This window comes from Bombina bombina, chromosome 5 (assembly GCF_027579735.1).
Source record: "Bombina bombina isolate aBomBom1 chromosome 5, aBomBom1.pri, whole genome shotgun sequence".
Taxonomy (NCBI): domain Eukaryota; kingdom Metazoa; phylum Chordata; class Amphibia; order Anura; family Bombinatoridae; genus Bombina; species Bombina bombina.
The window spans coordinates 1,136,114,584-1,136,138,300 of record NC_069503.1 but is presented as its reverse complement, the minus strand read 5'-3'; the positions used below and the strand labels follow the sequence as shown (position 1 = coordinate 1,136,138,300).

The 23,717-nt window shown below is 42.7% G+C and overlaps 1 protein-coding gene across 3 annotated transcripts in view; it reads left to right on the top strand.

Moving 5' to 3' along the window:
• The window catches only part of LOC128661187 (ubiquitin carboxyl-terminal hydrolase CYLD), a 166,306-nt gene that overhangs the window by 52,738 nt on the left and 89,851 nt on the right, over nt 1-23,717 (top strand). The gene's annotated exons all lie outside the window — the stretch shown is intronic.

Below are 23,717 nucleotides of genomic sequence, written 5' to 3'. Positions count from 1 at the left end.
ATCTGATAAATTTATAAGTTAAAAAATCAAACTTTAATTCAATGTATTAAAACGGGTAAAAAACAACCATATTACCCTTAAATAACGTTAAACCACTGCCCATCACCTATGAGAATAAGCTAGAACCACTGTAAACCATCCCCCTGTATTCCTGGACGATAGCTGTAATTGTCGGATTTAAGTGTCAGGAATAGTTTAAACAGTAGTCTAGCTGAGAACAAATGCGTTTCGGCCACCAACACGGGCCTTTTTCAATGTGTATCTTATTGCGGTGAGAGACAAACTGATTGCCGAAGACTCTGAACTTTTAAAACCTTTCAAAGCCGTTTTTAGACCAATCGGAAGGCCGGATCCGATCATGCCCCTTTACTGACCTATCAGATGGATTTCTCCTACGTAGGATGGAGGTGTGCTAAGGATTAACAGTGATCATATTGGACTCAACGTATTGTATAGTTAGGCCAATGATCACCGACACAACACACACACCCACAAGCTCCTACCTTCCCATTGGGAGTAATATAGCTGGGCGTGAACTAAAGTGAACAGTGTGTAATATAATGACAATACTAATTGAATAGATGAAATACACGGCAAAAGAATGTATGAGTACTTCGTAAATATGGGAAACTTGACATGCACCTTATAAAAAAAGCACCTTTCAGTGAAAGTCATTACCCAACGTTCTTATTATGGGGGGCAATTATACTGGAGTAGGTTGCATAGCACAATAGCGGATCCTTTGATATTTCGGATCCTATCGGCAAGTGAAATATTATTAAGGTTAATCGTTTTATACTGAGCACGCAGAGATTAACTATGCCAAAACAGGCTTGGGTTTTTGTTATTGTTAGTGTTATGATGCTCGGTAATCAAATTATTTCATATTATTCCGGGTGCATGTCGAAGTTTTAAACTTTCTGAAAAAAGCAATGCAGGGGCTAGCAATGTAGGTTAGATAGCAATACTGTAAGATCATCTGTTCACATGTCTTAAGTGAACATTTATAAGTGAGGCACAACAAATTGTGCAAGGATTGGACAAGGGATAAGGCAAGTTCTGTTTTAATACTGAGTTTTATACATTGTCTGACTATTTTGTAAATAATGCACACTATCTTAATATCCCTTTTTGCCACCTTTTGTCTGTTTAACAAACTGCTTTACTTAATTACTCCTTACCCCTCACCACCTGCACTGCTCATTAGCCCATCTCTCTTAACCTCACCTTACTTTTGTAGTCATGAACTTCACACATTCCTAAAGACTCTCTATCCCACTTGCAACTCATCACAAAAACAGTCTCACTACTGCAAATCCTCATCTCATGTCACTCTCCCTCTTGTTCATACTAGCTGCTGGCGACATCTCCCCTAATCCTGGTCCCCCACAACTTCCTTGCCCTGCATACCCTTGTGTGCCCTTCAATAGACTTCAAAAACAAAACTCTGGTAACCTTAATCGTATTCCTCTTGCATCTAAAGCCACCACCCCCTTCAATTGTGCACTATGGAACTTTTGCTCTGTTTGCAACAAACTCACTTCTATCCATGACCTATTTATCTCCCACTCTCTTAACCTTCTGGCTCTCACAGAAACCTGGCTCTCTCCTTCAGACTTCTTCCTCTGCTGCACTGTCACATGGGGGTCTCCGCTTCAGCCACACTCCTAGGTCTGACAATAGACAAGGAGGTGGTGTTGGTATTTTACTTTCCTCTCGTTGCATCTTTCAACAAATACAGCCCTTCTCTTCCCTCACGTTTTCTTCATTCGAAACACACATGATTCGCTTATTCTCTCCTCTCTCTATACGCGTTGCAGTCATATACCGCACCCCTGGCTCCTCAACTCTATTTCTAGATCACTTTGCCGCCTGGCTACCTTACTTCCTTTCCTCAGATACCCCTGCCCTCATTCTCGGTGACTTCAACCTCCCTGTTGATAATCCCTCTGCCTCCTGTGCAAAACAACTTCTGCAACTCACTTCCTCTTTTGGCCTGTCACAATGGACTGACTCTCCCACTCATAAAGATGGTCACTCCCTTGATCTGATTTTCAGTTATCGATGCACTATCTCAAACTTCACAAACTCAACTTTTCCTTTTTCTGACCACCGCCTCCTCACTTGCACCATCACCTCCCTCCCTACAACTCTTACCTCCTTCTACCCCTCACACTAAACTTCACAGAAGAATCAAGTCATTAGATCAGCAACAGCTTGCTAGCTCTCTAGAACCTCTCTAGAGCTCTCTTCCATCCCCTCCTTTTCCTGTCCTGATGAATCCATCTGCCACTATAACTCCACCCTTACGTCAGTTCTTGATAACCTGGCCCCACCTACCATAACTCGGAAAACATACACTCATCCTCAGCCCTGGCATACTCCTCTGACACAGTACCTACTCAGATGTTCCCGTACTGCTGAGCGACACTGGAGGAAATCTCTGAGTTCTGCTGACTTTCTTCACTATAAGTTCATCTTGAACTCTTACTATTCTGCCAAACATTACTTTCTTTCTTCAAACCCAAAACGTCTGTTCTCCACATTCAATACTCTTCTCCGCCCACCCTCACCTCCCCCCACAACTTTTCTCTCAGCCCAAGATTTTGCCAGCTACTTCAACAACAAAATCGACTCCATCAGAAATGAAATCCGCTCTCAACAAACTACCGGTCTCCCACCCCCCCCAAAAGCTCACAATCATCCAAAACCCACATAGCCATACATTTTAGCTCTTTTGCCCCTATTACAGAGGATGAAGTTTCTGCCCTTACTCTAACCTCTCACCTCACTACCTGTCCCCTCGACCCCATCCCCTCACAACTACTCCCCTCCCTCTCTTCTACCCTTACCCCTATACTCACACACATCTTCAACCTCTCCCTCAGCACTGGTATAGTTACCACATCTCTTAAACATGCATTAGTCACACCTATCCTCAAAAAAAACTTTCTCCAACATTGGTGTGTCCGGTCCACGGCGTCATCCATTACTTGTGGGAATATTCTCTTCCCCAACAGGAAATGGCAAAGAGCACAGCAAAAGCTGTCCATATAGCCCCTCCTCAGGCTCCGCCCCCCAGTCATTCTCTTTGCCGCTCTGAACAAGTAGCATCTCCACGGAGATGGTGAAGAGTATGTGGTGTTTAGTTGTAGTTTTTTTTATTCTTCTATCAAGAGTTTGTTATTTTGAAATAGTACTGGTATGTGCTATTTACTCTGAAACAGAAAGAGATGAAGAGTTCTGTTTAAAAGAGGAGTATGATTTTAGCAGCAGTAACTAAAATCAATTGCTGTTCCCACGCAGGACTGTTGAGCCCAGAGAACTTCAGTTGGGGGGAACAGTTTGCAGACTTTTCTGCTCAAGGTATGACTAGCCATTTTTCTAACAAGACTGTGTAATGCTGGAAGGCTGTCATTTTCCCTCATGGGGATCGGTAAGCCATTTTCTTAGACTCAGAAAGAATAAAGGGCTTATTATGGGCTATTAACTGGTGGACACTCTTAAGGGCTAAATCGATTGTTTATTTAAGTTATTATTTAAAGTTTGAAGTGGATTTCACACTTTTTATTATTTGGGGAACGTTTTTATCGCCAGGCACTAGTTAAGACACCTTCCCAGTCAGGAAGGGCCTTTCACTGTAGTAGGCAGAGCCTCATTTTCGCGCCATTATTGCGCAGTTTCTTTTGAGTGCAGTGCATGCAGCTGCATGTGAGAAGGTCTGGTATCCACTGAAAACGTTCCTAGAAGGCTTGAATTGGTATCGTATACCCCCCTGGGATAGGTGAAGTCGCAACAAAGGCTGTGGCTGGGACTGTAGTGGGGTTAAATTGCAAACGGCTCCGGTTTCCGCATTTTAAGGGTTAACAGTTTGAAAATTGGGGTGCAATACTTTGAATGCATTAAGACACTGTGGTGTATAGATTGGATAATTCCTTCATAGTTTTTCACATATTCAGTAATAAAGTGTGCCCTGTTTAACATTTAAAGAGACAGTAACGGTTTTGTTTAAAAACGGTTTTTGTGCTTTATTAACCAGTTTAAGCCTGTTTAACATGTCTGTACCTTCAGATAGATCATGTTCTGTATGTATGGAGGCCAAGGTGGTTCCCCCTTCAAATGTATGTGATAATTGTGCCATGGCGTCCAAACAAAGTAAGGACAGTACTGTCACATTTAGTAAGGTTGCCCAGGATGATTCCTCAGATGAAGGAAGTAGGGATAGTTCTGCATCCTCTCCTTCTGTGTCTATACCAGTTATGCCTGCGCAGGCGAACCCTAGTACTTCTAGTGCGCCAATGCTTGTTACTATGCAACAATTGACGGCAGTAATGGATAACTCCATAGCTAATATTTTATCCAAAATGCCAGCATTTCAGAGAGAGCGCGATTGCTCAGTTTTAAACACTGTAGAGCAGGAGGGCGCTGATGATAATTTATCTGTCATACCCTCAGACCAGTCTGAAGTGGCAGTGAGGGAGGGTTTGTCAGATGGAGAAATTTCTGATACAGGAAGAATTTCTCAGCAGGCAGAACGTGATGTTGTGACATTTAAATTTAAATTAGAGTATCTCCGCGCATTACTTAAGGAGGTGCTATCTACTCTGGATGATTGTGACAATCTGGTCATCCCAGAAAAATTGTGCAAGATGGACAAGTTCCTAGAGGTCCCGGTGCACCCTGATGCCTTTCCGATACCTAAAAGGGTGGCGGACATAGTGAATAAGGAGTGGGAGGAGCCAGGCATACCTTTTGTCCCTCCTCCTATATTTAAGAAATTGTTCCCCATGGTCGACCCCAGGAAGGACACATGGCAAACAGTCCCTAAGGTCGAGGGGGCGGTTTCTACACTAGCCAAACGCACGACCATTCCCATTGAGGACAATTGTGCTTTCAAAGATCCTATGGATAAAAAATTGGAGGGTTTGCTTAAAAGGATTTTTGTACAGCAAGGTTACCTCCTTCAACCTATTTCGTGCATTATTCCTGTCACTACAGTGGCGTGGTTCTGGTTCGAGGAACTGGAAAAGTCGCTCAGTAGGGAGACTCCATATGGGGAGGTCATGGGCAGAATTCACGCACTTAAGTTAGCTAATTCCTTTATTTTAGACGCCGCTTTGCAGTTAGCGAGATTAGCGGCGAAAAATTCAGGGTTTGCAATTGTGGCGCGTAGAGCGCTCTGGCTAAAGTCTTGGTCGGCGGATGTATCTTCCAAGACAAAATTGCTTAATATCCCTTTCAAGGGTAAGACCCTTTTTGGGCCAGAATTGAAAGAAATTATTTCAGACATCACTGGGGGAAAGGGCCATGCCCTCCCACAAGATAGGCCTTTCAAGGCTAAGAATAAGTCCAATTTTCGTTCCTTTCGCAATTTCAGGAACGGACCGGCTTCCAACTCTGCAGCCTCTTGACAAGAGGGTAACGCTTCCCAGACTAAACCAGCTTGGAAACCAATGCAATTCTGGAACAAGGGTAAACAGGCCAAGAAGCCTGCTGCTGCTACCAAGACAGCATGAAGGGGTAGCCCCCGATCCGGGACCGGATCTAGTAGGGGGCAGACTCTCTCTCTTTGCTCAGGCTTTGGCAAAAGATGTTCAGGATCCCTGGGCACTAGAAATAGTCTCTCAGGGTTATCTTCTAGAATTCAAGGAACTACCCCCAAGGGGAAGGTTCCACATTTCTCACTTATCTTCAAACCAAATAAAGAGACAGGCATTCTTACATTGTGTAGAAGACCTGTTAAAAATGGGAGTGATACACCCAGTTCCAACTGTGGAACAAGGTCAGGGGTTTTACTCAAATCCGTTTGTAGTTCCCAAAAAAGAGGGAACTTTCAGACCAATTCTGGATTTAAAAATTCTAAACAAATTTCTCAGAGTTCCATCGTTCAAAATGGAAACCATTCGAACAATTTTACCTACAATCCAGGAGGGTCAATATATGACTACCGTGGATTTAAAGGATGCGTATCTACATATTCCTATCCACAAAGATCATCATCAGTTCCTAAGGTTCGCCTTTCTGGACAAACATTATCAGTTCGTGGCTCTCCCATTCGGACTAGCCACTGCTCCCAGAATTTTCACAAAGGTGCTCGGGTCCCTTCTAGCGGTTCTAAGACCAAGGGGCATTGCAGTGGCACCCTATCTGGACGACATTCTAATTCAAGCGTCGTCTCTTTCCAAGGCAAAGGCTCATACAGACATTGTTCTAGCCTTTCTCAGATCTCACGGGTGGAAGGTGAACGTAGAAAAGAGTTCCCTGTCTCCGTCGACAAGAGTTCCCTTTTTGGGAACAATAATAGATTCTTTAGAAATGAAGATCTTCTTGACAGAAGTCAGAAAGTCAAAGCTTCTAAACGCTTGTCAAGTTCTTCACTCTATTCTGCAGCCTTCCATAGCTCAGTGCATGGAAGTAGTAGGGTTGATGGTTGCAGCAATGGACTTAGTTCCTTTTGCTCGAATTCATCTAAGACCATTACAACTGTGCATGCTCAAGCAGTGGAATGGGGACTATACAGACTTGTCTCCAAAGATTCAAGTAGACCAGATGACCAGAGACTCACTCCGTTGGTGGTTGTCCCAGGATCACCTGTCTCAGGGAATGAGTTTCCGCAGACCAGAGTGGGTCATTGTCACGACCGACGCCAGTCTATTAGGCTGGGGCGCGGTCTGGGATTCCCTGAAAGCTCAGGGTTTATGGTCTCGGGAAGAGTTTCTTCTCCCGATCAACATCCTGGAACTGAGAGCGATATTCAATGCTCTCCGGGCTTGGCCTCAACTAGCGAAGGCCGGATTCATAAGATTCCAGTCAGACAACATGACGACTGTAGCTTACATCAACCATCAGGGGGGAACAAGGAGTTCCTTGGCGATGAGAGAGGTATCCAAAATCATCAAATGGGCGGAGGATCACTCCTGCCACCTATCTGCAATCCACATCCCAGGAGTAGACAACTGGGAGGCGGATTTTCTGAGTTGTCAGACTTTCCATCCGGGGGATTGGGAACTCCACCCGGAGGTGTTTGCCCAGTTGACTCAATTATGGGGCATTCCAGACATGGATCTGATGGCGTCCCGTCAGAACTTCAAGGTTCCTTGCTACGGGTCCAGATCCAGGGATCCCAAGGCGACTAGTGGATGCATTAGTGGCGCCTTGGTCGTTCAACCTAGCTTATGCGTTTCCACCGTTCCCTCTCCTTCCCAGGCTTGTAGCCAGGATCAAACAGGAGAAGGCCTCGGTGATTCTGATAGCTCCTGCGTGGCCGCGCAGGACTTGGTATGCAGACCTGGTGAATATGTCATCAGCTCCACCATGGAAGCTACCTTTGAGACAGGATCTTCTAGTACAAGGTCCATTCGAACATCCAAATCTAGTTTCTCTGCAGCTGACTGCTTGGAAATTGAACGTTTGATTTTATCCAAGCGTGGGTTTTCAGATTCAGTGATAGATACTCTGGTCCAAGCCAGAAAACCTGTAACTAGAAAGATTTACCATAAAATATGGAAAAGATATATCTGTTGGTGTGAATCCAAGGGATTCTCCTGGAGTAAGATTAAAATTCCTAAGATCCTCTCCTTTCTCCAAGAAGGTTTGGATAAGGGATTGTCAGCGAGTTCTCTAAAAGGACAGATTTCTGCTTTATCTGTCTTGTTACACAAACGACTGGCAGCTGTGCCAGATGTACAAGCTTTTGTACAGGCTTTGGTCAGAATCAAGCCTGTTTACAGACCCTTAACTCCTCCTTGGAGTCTAAATTTAGTTCTTTCAGTTCTTCAAGGGGTTCCGTTTGAACCCTTACATTCCGTAGATATCAAATTACTATCTTGGAAAGTTCTGTTTTTGGTTGCTATTTCTTCTGCAAGAAGAGTTTCGGAATTATCTGCTTTGCAGTGTAATACACCCTATCTGGTGTTCCATTCAGATAAGGTAGTTTTGCGTACTAAGCCTGGATTTCTTCCGAAGGTTGTTTCACACAGGAATATTAACCAGGAAATAGTTGTTCCTTCTCTGTGTCCGAATCCAGTTTCAAAGAAGGAACGTTTGTTACACAATTTAGATGTAGTTCGTGCTTTAAAGTTCTATTTAGAAGCAACTAAGGATTTTAGACAAACCTCATCTTTGTTTGTCGTTTACTCTGGTAAGAGGAGAGGACAAAAAGCTACGGCTACCTCTCTTTCTTTCTTTCTGGCTGAAAAGCATTATCCGATTGGCTTATGAGACTGCCGGACGGCAGCCTCCTGAACGAGTCACAGCTCACTCCACTAGAGCTGTGGCTTCCACATGGGCCTTCAAGAATGAGGCTTCTGTTGATCAGATATGTAAGGCAGCGACTTGGTCTTCTCTGTACACTTTTGCCAAATTTTACAAATTTGATACTTGCTTCTTCGGAGGCTGTTTTTGGGAGAAAGGTTTTGCAAGCCGTGGTGCCTTCTGTTTAGGTAACCTGATTTGCTCCCTCCCTTCATCCATGTCCTAAAGCTTTGGTATTGGTTCCCACAAGTAATGGATGACGCCGTGGACCGGACACACCAATGTTGGAGAAAACAGAATTTATGCTTACCTGATAAATTACTTTCTCCAACGGTGTGTCCGGTCCACGGCCCGCCCTGGTTTTTTAATCAGGTTTGAAAAATTTCTTTCTCTATATACTACAGTCACCACGGCACCCTATAGTTTCTCCTTTTTTCTCCTAACCGTCGGTCGAATGACTGGGGGGCGGAGCCTGAGGAGGGGCTATATGGACAGCTTTTGCTGTGCTCTTTGCCATTTCCTGTTGGCGAAGAGAATATTCCCACAAGTAATGGATGACGCTGTGGACCGGACACACCGTTGGAGAAAGTAATTTATCAGGTAAGCATAAATTCTGTTTTTCTTGATCCAACCTCCCTATCCAACTACCGCCCTATTTCCCTACTACCTCTTGCCTCAAAGCTTCTTGAAAAGCCAGTATATGCACGTCTATCCCATTTCCTTACATTAAACTGCCTCCTTGACCCACTGCAATCTGGATTTCGCCCTCTTCACTCAACAGAGACAGCAATTGTTAAGGTTACAATGACCTATTTATCCATACTGAATGCCTCTGCCAGGCTTCCTTGCACGTCGCTCTTCATCTGCCGCACCTCTCTGCCAATCCCTTCACTGGCTTCCTCTTGCCTCCAGGATTAAACACAAAATTCTCACTCTGACACACAAAGCCCTCAATTGCACTGCTCCCCACTACATCTCAGACCTTGTCTCCAGATACTCTCCCTCCCGTCCCCTTCGCTCCGCTCATGATCTTCTACTCTCCTCCTCTCTTGTTACCTCCTCACATTCCCGTCTACAAGATTTCTCAAGACTGGCTCCCATCTTATGGAACTCTCTGCCTCACTCCACAAGAATCTCCCCTAGTTTTAAAAGCTTCAAGTGCTCCCCGAAGACTCTACTACTTAAAACCTACACTAACCTTCCTATCTCCACTGCTATCCCCTAAAACCCCATAGCATGTAAGCCTATGAGCCCAGCTGTTTGTAGTTCACCTTCATAAGAGCCGACTACAACAGTGCAACTCTCAGCAGGACCCTCTCTCCCCATTTGTTACCTGTAATAGTTTTTTATATACCACCCATGTTCATAGCGCTGCGGAACCTGTTGGCGCTCTACAAATTGATGATGATGATATATACATACGTATAAATGGAGCTATCAGTTAGAACCAGTGTGTTTTTATGAATTGTGGTAAAATGTTATTTATTTGACTTCATCTTACAAATAATAGGTACTTAGTATATGTGCCAATATGGTATGAATAGACGGTTAATCAAAACAATAAGAATTTGTTAAAGGGACCCATATGTTCATTATGCACGTGCAATAGGACAAATCGAATAACATGTTTATTGGATGGTTACTGCACACAGTGCCTATACTATAAGCATAAATATATTTATTATGTATTATAATAAATTAGTACTGCTAATATAACTCATTATGGGTTCCTGACGGTTTGTTCTATAGTCTAAGCTTTGCCATATAGCAGCGCAACTTTTTCTAATTTTGTCTAAAATATATATTAATATTTGTTTTCTTAGCGGCTGTCTGTTGCACTCAGTTACTGTTAGTATATGTCTTAAATAAAGTATTACTGCTATCATTCAAATTGTTTTTATTGCAGTGGGTGAGCTCCTGCCAGTTTACTCCATAGAATAGGATTTGTCATCAAGCAGCATACAATTCCAATCAAATATGTAGCAGCTCTTAGTGTGTATGTGTGTGCATGTATGTATGTATATGTATATATATATTTATAGCATTGAACAATGATACTTTTTTATTGGACTAACTATACATTTTATTAGTTGACAAGCTTTCGGAAATATTCCTTCCTTTTTCAAGTCTAAAGGAATACTTCCGAAAGCTTGTCAACTTATAAATGTATAGTTAGTCCAATAAAAATGAGTAAAAGCAGATATAGCACTACTGAGGGGTGCACGATAGGACAGGAGACACTGCTGAGTCTCTCACACATACTGTCCACAGCACTCCAGAGAATCTTTTAGCACTTTATTGTGACAATAAAAAAGCAATGTTTCGGGGTTACAACCCCTTAGTCATGCTTGATACATTGTACATTTCCACAAGACTTTTAAATCTTATTTTCACGCCATAGGGCCTCTGGCTGTACACATACTCCATCTTGTGGTTACTATGTGTAATTACCTGATTACTTACATGTTACATTGATTCTCTCACAATGTTACATTTCATATATACATATAATACATACAATGTTGCTGCTTCATCTTATTCTCATATCTTTATGATATACCTACAAAACAATATTGATGAAGAATTAAAAAACAATTGGGGATTTAGTAGAAAGGCTATCTGACTATTAAAAACGGAATAATATATTTCTTTAATCGAAACAGGTGAGATCATAATCTTTATTGAGGCCCCTTGGGGCTAGAGTCTCAAGCTTGTGTATCCACCACATTTCTTTTTGTTTTAGTAATTTTTCCCTGTCCATACCATTTCTGGGAGGCCAAATATGGTCAGTGCCATTCCATCTCAGTTGGCTTATACCATGGCCTTTTTCCAATAAATGTTTGGACAGGGGAGCCTCCAGGTTTTTGCATCTGATGTTGGAGCAATGTTGGCTCATTCTATCTCTCACATGGAACATGGGCATTTTATCAAGTACACCACAAAAGAGGATTCACAGGTATAGTACCCATTGATGGTGTATTTCTTTTCACTATGTGGGTGGTAAAAATTCGCTCCTCTTATAATAGAGCTGCAGCTCATACAATTTAGACAAAGGAAGCTGCCTGTCCTCTTGTTCCCTATAGTAGTTTGAATGTGATATTTTTAGGGTCCTACATCAATTTTTATCAAATGATCTTTTAAACTTTTCACCCTCCTGTTTGCCATTAGAGGTGGATCTTTAAATAAGGGTATATGTTGGTTACATTCCCTTAGAAAATGCCAATATTACAGAAAATCCAAAATTCTCTCCTCTTGTCTCTCTCTACAGCTACTGTTCGGCCATCAATGGCTCAATGTATGGAGGTAATTGGACTAATGGTCGCTTCCATGGACATCATTCCCTTTGCTCGATTCCATTTGAGAGCGCTGCAACTATGCATGCTCAGGCAGTGGAACAGAGACCACTTGAATCTATCTCAGAGGATACAGAGACTCTCTCCCGTAGTGGCTTTCTCAGGAGCATCTGTCTCAGGGAACATGCTTTCAGAGACCCTCCTGGGTGATTGTGACCAAGGACGCCATCCTGCTGGTCTGGGGAGCTGTCTGGGACTCATTAAAGGCGCAAGGACTCTGGACTCGGTAGGATTCTGCTCTCCCCATAAACATCTTGGAGTTGAGAGCGATTTACAATGCTCTGATGGTTTGGCCTCAGTTGTCCTTAACCCAGTTTATCAGGTTCCAGGCAGACAACATCACCTCAGTAGCTTACATAAATCACCAGGGAGGAACTTGGAGTTCCTTAGCTAGTGGTGGCTCGGATTATTCAGTGGGCAGAAGCTCACAATTGCTGTCTATTTTCTGAGCAGACATACCTTTTATCCCAGGGAGTGGGAACTCCATCCGGAGGTGTTCTCCAGCTTAACCCTCAAATGGGGGGTGCTGGAGTTGAATCTGATGGCGTCTCGGCAGAACGCCAAGCTTCCAAGGTATGGTTTCAGGTCAAGGGATCCACAGGCCTCTCTGATAGATGCTCTGTCGGTCCCTTGCGACTTCAGACTGGCATATCTGTTTCCTCCGTTTGCTCTTCTACCACAAGTCATTGCTCATATCAAGGAAGAGAGAGTATTGGTGATTCTAATAGCCCCTGCGTGGCCTCGCAGGATATGGTATGCGGATCTAGTGGAGATGCAATCTCTCCCACCTTGGAAACTGCCTCTGAGGAAGGACCTTCTACTTCAGGGTCCCTTCCTTCATCCAAATCTCTATTCTCTGAAGCTGACTGCTTGGAGATTGAACGCTTAGTTCTGTCTAAGCGTGGGTTTTCTGAGTCGGTCATTGAGACCATGATTCAGGCTCATAAGCCTGTTACTAGAAAGATTTACCATAAGATATGGCGTAAATATCTTTATTGGTGTGAATCCAAGGGCTACTCTTGGAGTAGGGTTAGGATTCCTAGGATTTTGTCTTTTCTCCAGTAAGGTCTGGAAAAAGGTTTGTCAGTCAGTACCCTGAAGGGTCAGATTTCTGCTCTATTTTGCTACATAAGCGTCTAGCAGATGTGCCAGATGTGCCATCTTTTTGTCAGGCCTTGGTCAGAATCAGGCCTGTGTTTAAGTCAGTTGCTCCTCTTTGGAGCCTTAATCTTGTTCTTAAAGTTTTGCAGCAGACTCCGTTTGAGCCAATGCATTCCATAGATATTAAGTTGTTGTTATCTTGAAAGGTTTTGTTTCTTATTGCTATTTCTTCTGCTCAGAGAGTTTCGGAACTCACAGCTTTGCAGTGTGATTCGCCTTATCTTATCTTTAATACCGATAAGGTGGTTCTTCGTACTAAGCTTGGTTTCTTTCCTAAAGTTGTTTCAGATAGGAATATTAATCAGGAAATTGTTGTTCCTTTTCTATGTCCTAATCCTTCTTCTCTTAAGGAACGTTTGTTGCACAACTTGGATGTTGTGCGTGCTTTGAAATTTTACCTTCAGGTGACTAAGGATTTTCGCCAGTCTTCTGCCCTATTTGTTTGTTTTTCTTGGAAACGTAAAGGTCAGAAAGCTACTGCTACTTCTCTTTCTCTCTGGTTGAGAAGTCTAATTCGTTTGGCTTATGAGACTGGTGGACAGCAGCCTTCTGAGAGGATTACAGCTCATTTCACTAGGGCTGTCTCTTTTTCTTGGGCTTTCAAAAATTAAGCTTCTGTGGAACAGATTTGCAAGGCTGCAACTTGGTCTTCTCTGCATACTTTTTCCAAATTTTTAAATTTTTATACTTTTGCCTCGGCTGAGGTTTCTTTTGGGAGAAAGCTTCTTCAAGCGGTGGTGCCTTCTGTTTAGGTTACCTGTCTTGTCCCTCCCTACTCATCTGTGTCCTCTATGTTAGTATTTGTCATCAAGCAGTGTATGTATGTGTGTATGTATGTGACTGTGTGTGTGTGTATGTATGTATTTAACTATGTGTGACTGTGTGTATGTATGTTTGTGTGAGTATACTATGTATGTATGTGTGTGTGTGTATACTATGTATGTATATGTGTGTGTGTGTATTTATGTTTCTTTCCAAAGGCAGGGAGAGTCCACGACTTCATTCATTACTGTTGTGAATATCAACATCTGGCCACCAGGAGGAGGCAAAGACACTCCAGCCAAAGGCTATAAATATCCCTCCCACTTCCCCTATCCCCCCAGTCATCATTTGCCTTTTGTCACTAAAGGAGGTGGCAGGAAAGTGTTAGAAGAAATTAAGAGTTCTTTAATTGGTATTTTCCCTTCAAGAGAGGACGGGGGATTTTTAAATAACCATGTAAGTCTCTCAGTGAGAGTAGTGGTGAAGGTTAGCAGCTGGATGCGGCAGGGATTGTGCTCTGTGTGATATCTAGCTAATTGCTCTAACATCCCCTTGGGGAACCAGCGTTAGCATTTTACACTGTTTCCCTTTATTTCACTCAGTTCACTGTCAGGCAGCGTTGAGAAGAGACTGACACACCTTGAGACGCTGTGTCTGCTCCACAGCGCTGATCCTAGAGCTTAAGTCCCTTTTAATGTTTAATCTGGTTAATATACCTAGGAGGTATGTACATTGGAGAGGACCCAATAGTCACAGTGTGACACTGATTGATGACTCTAAAGGATTTGGGGACAATCTCCTCCGTAGTTTAGGTGGATTTTATGAGCAGTTGGGGAAGACGTGTGCTGCTTTACTCCTTTTCCAACAGAGCACTTTGTGTATGGGGTCTGGCTCATGAGTTTTTTTATTAAGGGCAGATGGAAGCAGGGGTATTTTTATTTTTTCAGCGCTACGCAACTAATATTAGCTTTGCGCGCTTTTGATTTCAGTGGGGGCGGTCCCCGACTTACGCACCATGTTACCATGCGCAGTTTCCTCCTATTCCTGTTCCTGTAACGCTATGGCAGGGATGTTGGTTGCTGCGGGGAGATATCAAGGTCCTGTACAATCTGGGAGGTGGTAAGTACCTCAGCCAAGGCTGCAGGAAGAGGTGCCACTCTTGGTATTTAATTTTTGTTGTATTTGACCGAGTGTTGAGATCCGCTATCCTGCTATGGGGGACACTGACATTAACCCCTCAAAGGGTTCTAGCTCTGCTATCTCTATACGTAATACTTGTTTATATTATGAGGAGACTATGGTTTGCCCCCCTGCACAATTTTGCTCTTTCTGCCTAGGTGATGTTTTAAAAGCTAAGAAGGGGTTTAAAACTTAAGAAGGGGTTTAAAACTGTTAATCCATCTGGTAAACATATTCTGTCTGAGCCATCCACCTCTCAGGACTCTGTTGTCCAGGAGATGCCTATTCTTTTACCGCAGTCCCCTTTAAACCCTATATCACAAGCAGTTCCCCGTGGCGCAACTGTAACTCCTGCTGGAGGTGGTTTATTGTCAGCGGACTTTACTTCACAACTTCAGTTCGCTCTGTCGGCTGCGCTAAACGATTTACCTATCTCTGGGAAGCGCAAGGTAAAGCATAGTTCTACTGATTTGGGGTATAGCCCTTTACTTTAGTCTGAGTTGGCTAGTTTGTCTCATATTTCTGAGGATGAGTTAACCTCTGTTGCATCAGAAGGTGAGCTTTCAGAAAATAAACCTCCTTCCTCTGAGGAGTCTAACTTCAGATTTAGAATTGAGCACCTCCATTTTCTGTTGAAGGTGGTTTTATCTACCCTAGAAGTCAAGCTTACTGAGGAACCTAAGATTCCTAAGCTAGATATAGTCTATGAGGAGAAGAAGGTTCCAGAAACCTTCCCTATTCCAGTACACATGGCAGAAAGAATGGGAGAGGATTGGTAGTCCTTTCTCTCCTACTGCAACCTTTAAAAAATTGTTTCCAGTCCCAGATTCTCATTTGGAGCTGTGGAGCTCCATTCCTAAGGTGGACAGCGCCATTTCCACTCTCGCCAAGCGTTCTACTATCACTCTAGAGGATAGCTCCTCTTTTCAGGATCCTATGGACAAGAAACTGGAGAGTTACTTAAGAAGGATGTTTCAACACATGGGGCTCCTGTTTCAACCAGCTGCAGCAGTAGCCACGGTTGCTGGTGCAGCAACATATTGGTGTGATTCTTTGTCAGAATTAATTGAAGTTGAATCCTCTGGAAGATATTCAGGATAAGATCAGGTCTCTAAGCATAGCCAATTCCTTTATTTGTGATGCTAGGATAGCCAATTCCTTTATTTGTGATGCTAATATGCAGATTGTCTGTCTGAACGCCAAGGCCTCTGGTTTTGCCGTTCTGTCACGGCGGGCTCTTTGGTTAATGTCTTGGTCCGCTGTCATGGTCTCTATGTCTAGACTTCTCTCTTTACCTTTTAAGGGGAATATTATATTCGGACCAGGTCTGGATTCCATCTTTTACACTGTTACTGGATGGAAGGGTTCCTTTCTCCCCCAGGATAAGAAAACTAGATCTATGGGATGGCCGTCCTCTAGTTTTCGTTCCTTTCGTTCTGAAAGATCCAGCGGACTCAATTATCCTCCAAGCCATAGCACTCCAAGGGCACTTGGAAAACAAACCAGACTTGGAATAAATCCAAACGGACCAAACAGCCCACTGATAATAAATCTGCATGAAGGGGCGGCCCCCAATCTGGGATCAGGCTTGGGGTCAGGATGTTCAGGATCCTTGGGTGTTAGACGTAGTATCTCAAGGATACAAGATAGGGTTCGAATCTTGTCCTCCAAGGGGCAGATTTCTCCTCTCCAGATTGTTTAGAAGACCAGAGAAAAGGACAGCTTTCTTAAAATGTTTTCGGGACCTCTCCTCAATGGGAGTAATCGTACTGGTACCCCACTCAGAAAGAGGTCTTTGTTTTTACTTAAACCTCTTTGTGGTTCCAAAAAACAAGTTCCTCGGGTTCCCTCCTTCAAAATGGAGACTATTAGGTCCATTCTACCCTTGATTCAGGAAGGACAGTTCATGACTACAATCGATTTAAAGGATGCATACCTTCATGTTCTGTTCCACAATGATCACTTTCATTTCCTGTGGTTTGCTTTTCTGGATCAACATTTCCAGTTCATAGCCCTACCATTTGGCTTAGCTACTGCTCCCAGAATATTTACAAAGGTTCTGGGAGCCCTCCTAGTTGTGACTAGATCCCAGGGTATCACAGTGGTTCCTTACCTGGACAATATCTTGGTTCAAGCCTCATCTTTTCCTTTAGCAAGATATCAGACGGAGTGTCTTCTAGTCTCCTTCGGACACACGGATGGAAGATAAATCTAGAGAAGAGTTCCCTGGTCCCCACCACCAGGGTTGTTTTTCTAGGTACTATAATAGACTCAGTCTCTATGAAGATCTTTCTCACGGATCAGAGATGTTCCAAGCTGATGTTGGCTTGTCAACACATTCAGGCCACTCTAAACCCTTCGGTGGCTCAATGTATGGAAGTGATTGGTTTCATTGTGTCTTCCATGGACATTATTCCTTTTGCTCGCTTTCATCTTTGACCTCTACAATTATGCATGCTGAGGCAATGGAACGGAGATCACTTGAATCTGTCTCAACAGATTGTTCTAGACAACCTGAAGAGAGACTCTCTCTCTTGGTGGCTCTGTCAAGATCCTGGGAGATTGTGACTATGGATGCCAGCCTTTCAGGCTGGGGCGCAGTCTGGGGTCCCAGGAAGTCTCAGGGCACCTGGTCCCGAGAGGAATCATCTCTTCCAATTCCTCAATTCCCCCTGTTTTTGTCTGTAAAATTTTGTCGTACCGTTTCCATTGTACTCTTATCCTTGTACCCATGGGCAGCGCTGTGGAATCTGTTGGCGCTTTATAAATAAAGAATAATAAAATAAATCAATATCTTGGAACTTCGGGCCATTTACAATGCTCTGAGGGCATGGCCCCAACGCAGTTCTGCCCAGTATATAATATATCTGTCGCTTACATAAATCATCAGGGAGGAATAAAAAGTTCTCTAGAGATGATGGAAGTAGCTTGAATCCTACAATGGGCGGAATCACACAATTGTCTGCTTTCAGCGATCCACATCCCGAGAGTGGACAACTGGGAAGCGTATTTCCTCAGCAGGTATTACTGTCACCCGGGGGAGTGGTCTCTACACCCCGAGGTGTTCTCCGAGATAACTCTCAGATGGGGTGTTCCCCTCATGGCATCTCTTCTCAATACCAAGCTACCCAGGTATGGGTCGAGATCGAGGGATCCTCAGGCGGAACTGATGGACACGCTAGCGGTTCCATGGAGGTTCAAACTTGTATATCTTTTTCCTCTGTTGGCTCTCTTACCTCGAGTTATTGCTCGCATCAAGCAGGAGCAAGCTCCGGTAATTCTAATAGCGCCATCTTGGTTGAGAAGAACATGGTTCGCAGATCTGGTGAGGATGTCCTCCTCCCGTCCATGGAGGTTAACGTCTCAAACGGATCTTCTGATGCAGGGACCATTTCTGCATCAAAATCTAGATTTTCTGAGACTGACTGCGTAGAGATTGAACGCCTAGTCTTATCCAAAAGAGGTTTTTGTGAAAGAGTCATAGATACTCTGATCTAGGCTCGCAAGCCTGTTACTCGCCGTATTTACCACAGGGTGTGGTGTACTTACCTACATTGGATGGGTTGCAAAAAGGTCTGTTAGCTAGTTTTCTGAAGGGTCAGATTTCTGCCTTATCAGTCCTACTGCACAAGAGATTAGCAGACCTTCCTGATATACAGTCCTTTGTTCAGGCTCTGCTTAGAATCAGGCCTGTATTTAATCCGGTTCCTGCCCCATGGAATCTTATAACCACAAGAAAATTTGCAGCACCTGTAAGCGTGTTACCGAGGTTGCTTTCTTTCACATAAATGCACCCCAATATACAGCACCTGCTCCAAAACACATTAACCCCTCAAAATGTTCCGTGTTCATGTATAGGTTGCAAACTGTGTGCTGATGTAGCGCTGATCCTGGGGACCCACCTTAAATCTTCATTGTTCTAGATCCCCTCTCTCCGAAATCTGTGCATCCACAGTAGCCTGGAGGTCGAGCAGCAGCGTGGATCCCTACAGCGTCTCAGCGTGTACGCAGTCAGTCCGGAACTGCGTGTCGTCACAGCAAGGGGTGGAAGGATCCGCAGGTAAGGAGAGTCCACGGCCGGAGTAGACCGATGTTCCAACGTAGTGCTATATCTTACAAGGGTGGTGCATCGCTGCTCAGGAAATGTGAATGCCCGTGCCTTGAGACATATCCAGAAGGTAGCAGCAAAAAGAACAAGTAAAGGCACCGGGTGATTTTACAAAACAAAACGTCCTTTATTCAGGTTTTAAAAAGACAACAGGAGACACTTTGGAAAAAGCTTAAAACCTCTGGGGCAAAGATGGAGTGGTGGTACCCCACGTACCCTGATGCTGACGCGTTTCGGCAAATGCCGTAATCGTAGCTGAAGGGTGTAAGCTTAATCATTTATTTAAAGAAACAGATCACCTGTGATAGGTTAAAAAACTTATGCTACGTGGGAGACACCCACCTCCACCTGTGTGTTAAACAATTGCTCTAATTTAGGATGTAAAACCATACTATCCACTTCATACAAATCTTTCTTAAGCATATATATAGACGAAATTAAATAGTGATATTAGTACTGACATTTACAGAACATTTCTTATTATACATATGTAAGTAAGTAAGAAAAGAAAAAAAAAAAAAAAAAGAAAAAAAAAAAAAAAAATACTACTGGAGGCACAAGAGAATTATCAACATATATGCATATACATGTATCTGCATTGCTCAAATATCATTTCACTTGGATACATTATTAGGATACGCTGTCATGTAAGACTGCCTGAGCTAATCTTATGCTGAGAAACAGGACAAGGGGTGGTTATGTGTCTACCAGATGCCCCTGTGTGTATTTACATACATATGTACAGAGTTACTTAGGGGGAGGGAGAAACACAACCATATATATGTATATATATATCATCGTGCAGTGTCTTTTTGGAGAAATACACAGGTTAACACCAGAAATTGATCAAGTCATATTCAGAATTAAGCCCATTGGGCACCCTGGTGTGCAACCTGTGTATCCAAAACACCTCCCTCTTAAGGAGCAAATTATCCCTATCACCTCCCCTATTATTTGTATTCACCACCTCAATAATCGTCCATGACAATGTCCCTGGATCTTTGTTATGTTTTATCTTGAAGTGGTTCACTAGGGGGGTAGTTAGTTTGCCTAACTTAATGTCATTTATATGTTCCCTTATCCTGGTTCTGACTTGTCGAGACGTTTGACCTGTATATTGAATGTCACATGAGTCACAATTAAGGAGATAGACTGCATATGTGGATCTACAATTGAAAAGCGCCCTGTGTGCAAATGTCTCTCCCGAGTATGCACTTCTAAATACATTGCCCAATTTTGCATGTCCACATGCTATGCAGCTACTATAACTACATTTGTAGACTCCTTTGTATCTTAACCAAGAGGATGTATTGGTTTCATCCTGTTTCAATTGTGTGGGGGCTACATAGTTGCCTATGGTTTTGCCTCTTCTAAAGGCAAACCTCACCTTTTGTGTGGCAATATGTGCAAGTTCATCATCAGCCTTAAGCAATGTCATATGTTTACTTATAATATTACACACCTGGTAATATTGCCTGCTAAACTGAGTCACAAAGGTTAACAAAGGGGCAAAGGGGCAAAATTGTCTATTACCGTCGGTATATAGACGATTTGCTCTTTATTTGGGATGGGAGTTTGGAGGAAGCACAGGAATTCGTAGGGTATTTGAATGTTAATAATGCCAGTCTACAGTTTACCCATGAATTTGGGTCTTCCAGGATTAATTTCTTGGATTTTACCCTTCATGGTGAGAGATCAGAACATGTAAAGGTTGAGTTATATAGAAAACCTATAACTAGAAATACTCTTTTACATGCTCACAGTAGCCACCCCAAACAGGTTTTTAAGTCAGTCTTGAAGGGTCAGTTCACCAGGGTAAAAAGGAACTGTACCCGGGACAGTGAACACCTCAAGCACGAAACCGAACTTTTCACAAAATTTCAAGAGAGGGGGTACCCCAGACAGGATATTCTCAGGGCCCGGGAGGAAGTAAGGGCCATAGAAAGGGCTACCCTTCTTAGTGAGAAGCAATCAGTATGTGATGCTAAATCTGAACAGTTAACCTTTGTGACTCAGTTTAGCAGGCAATATTACCAGGTGTGTAATATTATACGTAAACATATGACATTGCTTAAGGCTGATGATGAACTTGCACATATTGCCACACAAAAGGTGAGGTTTGCCTTTAGAAGAGGCAAAACCATAGGCAACTATGTAGCCCCCACACAATTGAAACAGGATGAAACCAATACATCCTCTTGGTTAAGATACAAAGGAGTCTACAAATGTAGTTATAGTAGCTGCATAGCATGTGGACATGCAAAATTGGGCAATGTATTTAGAAGTGCATACTCGGGAGAGACATTTGCACACAGGGCGCTTTTCAATTGTAGATCCACATATGCAGTCTATCTCCTTAATTGTGACTCATGTGACATTCAATATACAGGTCAAACGTCTCGACAAGTCAGAACCAGGATAAGGGAACATATAAATGACATTAAGTTAGGCAAACTAACTACCCCCCTAGTGAACCACTTCAAGATAAAACATAACAAAGATCCAGGGACATTGTCATGGACGATTATTGAGGTGGTGAATTCAAATAATAGGGGAGGTGATAGGGATAATTTGCTCCTTAAGAGGGAGGTGTTTTGGATACACAGGTTGCACACCAGGGTGCCCAATGGGCTTAATTCTGAATATGACTTGATCAATTTCTGGTGTTAACCTGTGTATTTCTCCAAAAAGACACTGCACGATGATATATATATACATATATATGGTTGTGTTTCTCCCTCCCCCTAAGTAACTCTGTACATATGTATGTAAATACACACAGGGGCATCTGGTAGACACATAACCACCCCTTGTCCTGTTTCTCAGCATAAGATTAGCTCAGGCAGTCTTACATGACAGCGTATCCTAATAATGTATCCAAGTGAAATGATATTTGAGCAATGCAGATACATGTATATACATATATGTTGATAATAATTCTCTTGTGCCTCCAGTAGTATTTTTCTGTTTTTTTTTTTTCTTTTTTTAATTTATTTTTCTTTTCTTACTTACTTACATATGTATAATAAGAAATGTTCTGTAAATGTCAGTACTAATATCACTATTTAATTTCGTCTATATATATGCTTAAGAAAGATTTGTATGAAGTGGATAGTATGGTTTTACATCCTAAATTAGGGCAATTGTTTAACACACAGGTGGAGGTGGGTGTCTCCCACGTAGCATAAGTTTTTTAACCTATCACAGGTGATCTGTTTCTTTAAATAAATGATTAAGCTTACACCCTTCAGCTACGATTACGGCATTTGCCGAAACGCGTCAGCATCAGGGTACGTGGGGTACCACCACTCCATCTTTGCCCCAGAGGTTTTAAGCTTTTTCCAAAGTGTCTCCTGTTGTCTTTTTAAAACCTGAATAAAGGACGTTTTGTTTTGTGAAATCACCCGGTGCCTTTACTTGTTCTTTTTCCCATGGAATCTTAATCTGGCTCTTTTGAGCTCCGTTTGAGCATTTGATCTTAATGGGACACTGTACCCAAAAATTTCTTTCGTGATTCAGATTGAGCATGAAATTTGAAGCAACTTTCTAATTTACTCCTATTATCAAATTTCCTTCATTCTCTTGGTATCTTTATTTGAAATGCAAGAATATAAGTTTAGATGCCGGCCCATTTTTGGTGAACAACCTGGGTTGTCCTTGCTGATTGGTGGATAAATTCATCCACCAATAAAAAAGTGCTGTCCAGAGTACTAAAACCAAAAAAAAGCTTAGATGCCTTCTTTTTCAAATAATGATAGCAAGAGAACGAAGAAAAATTGATAATAGGAGTAAATTAGAAAGTTGCTTAAAATTGCATGCTCTTTCTGAATTACAAAAGAAAAAATTTGGGTTCAGTGTCCCTTTAAGCTTCTATCTTGGAAGATTTTATTTTTGTTGGCCATTGCCACTGCTCGCAGGGTCTCTGAGATTTCTGCTTTAAAGTGTGAGCCTCCTTATCTCGTTTTCCTTGTGGATAAGGCAGCTCTACGTACCAAGTTAGGTTTTCTACCTAAGGTGGTTTTCGGATCGCAATATCAATCAAGAAATTGTTGTTCCTTCCTTTTATCCTAATCCTTCTTCTTCGAAGGAGCGTTTGCTTCACAATTTAGATGTTGTGCGTGCTTTAAAGTTTTATCTCCAGGCAACTAAGGATTTCAGACAATCCTCTATGTTTGTTTTATATGCTGGGAGACGCAAGGGCCAGAAGGTCACTGCGACTTTTTTATCCTTTTGGCTGAGGAGTATCATCCGGTTGGCTTATAAAAAGGCTGGACAGCAGCCTCCTGAGAGGATAATGGTTTATTCCACTAGGGAAGTTTCTTCCTCTTTTTAAGAACGAAGCCTCTATGGACCAGATTTGTAAAGCGGCTACATGGTCCTCCTTGCATACATTTTCAAAATTCTATAAATTCGATGTTTTTGCTTCAGCATTCGGGTGAAAGGTGTTAAAGGCAGTGGTGCCCTTAGTCTAGGGTCCGCCTTATTCTTTTGCCCTCCCGTATTTTATTCATTCAGTGTCCTCTGAAGCTTGGGTATTGGTTCCCAACAGTAATGAATAAAGTTGTGGACTCTCCCTGCTTTGGAAAGAAAACAAAATGTATGCTTACCAGATAAATTCCTTTCTTTCCTGGCAGGGAGAGTCCACGACCCCGCCTGTGTTTTTTTGTTTAGGGCGCCTCCCTTTTTCTTTTCTTCTGGCACCTTTATACCCTAATGTTTCTCTTACTTTTCCTTGTTCCCTCGGCCAAATTAATGGGGTAATAGGGGAAGTGGGAGGGATATTTATAGTCTTTGCCTCCTCCTGGTGGCCAGGTGTTGATATTCCCAACAGTAATGAATGAAGTCGTAGACTCTCCCTGCGAGGAAAGAAAGGAATTTATCTGGTAAACATACATTTTGTT